Below are 1,626 nucleotides of genomic sequence, written 5' to 3'. Positions count from 1 at the left end.
GGCAGAGAACGGCTGGCCGACATTAGCGTTCCAGTTTCGGGTCAGCCGTGAGCTAGACGCCGCTAACTCCGCGGAGCGCGAATATCCAACATCCAACTTCAAACTAACTTCACTGCGGTCGCAAACCAGTTTCCTCCCCAGCTGCAGCTGTTTTGCACGTCCTGCAGTGTAATGGAACATAAACGCATCGACAAACACTTTGTGTCTGCAAAACATGTGAGGAGAGCTGCAGACCAGGGACAATCCAGAAATGCTCATGAATGTCAGTTTAGAAGCTATCAAAGTTCTCAAATAAAGCAGCTTTTGAGAATGTCAATGTGTGTTGGTGATTATCTTACAGAACTAGGAAGGATTTTTGGTTTAGATATTAAAAGTTATGGATTTTTATTGATTTTAGTGACAAAAAAAATCCCAACAATCCCAAAAAATGCCCCACGAAATCCTGGAGGGACTGACAAATCGAGCTCGTTGTCGGGCGACGGACAGTCCCAAAGTTTCAACAAACTCCGTCTCGTTTTAAAGCTTTTGAGACAGAGATTTTGAAAACGATAACTCGACACTAAAACATGCCTCCTTTCGCTGGCACAGGTCACATATTTGTCTTAGTTTCGTGTCGTACTGTATTTGCAAAATGTCTGTACGCTGCTGTTGGATCCATGTTCTGTGCATATCGATAGATATGTCCAGAAGTAAAGGTAAGTACTCAAGAGAAATAGAGGAAAACCAGTTGCTCAACCGCCTTTATCGGCTGCGTCAAGCCGTTGCCATTTCCAGCTACACGTAGAAAAAAAATTACTGATGTCACGTGAAGCGGTACTCTCCATCTGGAATGGGCGGAGCCTGGGATCTACATACTTGCCAACATTTGGGAACGTCAATGTGGGACAACAGCTTGAAAAGCTCTCATCTTTCATGCCTACGTCTTTATCTTTCTGCCTCTCCATCTTTAGCTCTCTGTTCTCTGCTGGGAGATTGACAGCTGTCAGTGCTTGGGGGAAGTGGGCGGGGCTTACGGCACGCTGCAGAATGAGCGCTTTGTCACATTCAGCCGCCGAACTCTCTAGATTTGTCGCTAGTCGCTTTAAAAAAATTGCTAGAGGGATCTGAAAACGCGGGACAAGGGACGGAGGGGCGGGGGGGCTAAATGTGGGACGGTTGGCAAGTATGGCTCTATATGAGTTGACACTCCATTTCTTCGGGGCTTCTGCTTCATCCTTAACATGTTGTGGACAGAAGTCCCAGCGCTGGTTTTGTATTAATTCTATTAGAATAAATAGTTGATCCTTAAAAGGGTAAGTTTTCGGAGTTCTCCCTCCCCTGGGGTTAAAGGACCGGAAGAGCCGAGAGTGGTCCGTCGGCAAAAATACGGCTGACCGTGGTTGACCATTCAAGCTCTTGGTCTCAGTGGTAGGTAGGTAGGTACATTTATTTATATAGCACTTTTCAGCACAAGGCGACTCAAAGTGCTTTACAACACAAGAACAAAACTACAGACAGAGTTACAGAACATGATAATGAACAAAATTACAGACAGGTACAAGATACAATGATAACTAATTGTCTAAATAAGCTAAGCTAAACCAACAGATCTAAGCATGACTAAATGTACAGAACTAAACTAAGCTA

Source organism: Kryptolebias marmoratus, linkage group LG23, assembly GCF_001649575.2.
Source record: "Kryptolebias marmoratus isolate JLee-2015 linkage group LG23, ASM164957v2, whole genome shotgun sequence".
Taxonomy (NCBI): domain Eukaryota; kingdom Metazoa; phylum Chordata; class Actinopteri; order Cyprinodontiformes; family Rivulidae; genus Kryptolebias; species Kryptolebias marmoratus.
The sequence above is the reverse complement of the archived record's forward strand: the minus strand, read 5'-3'. Positions refer to the sequence as shown.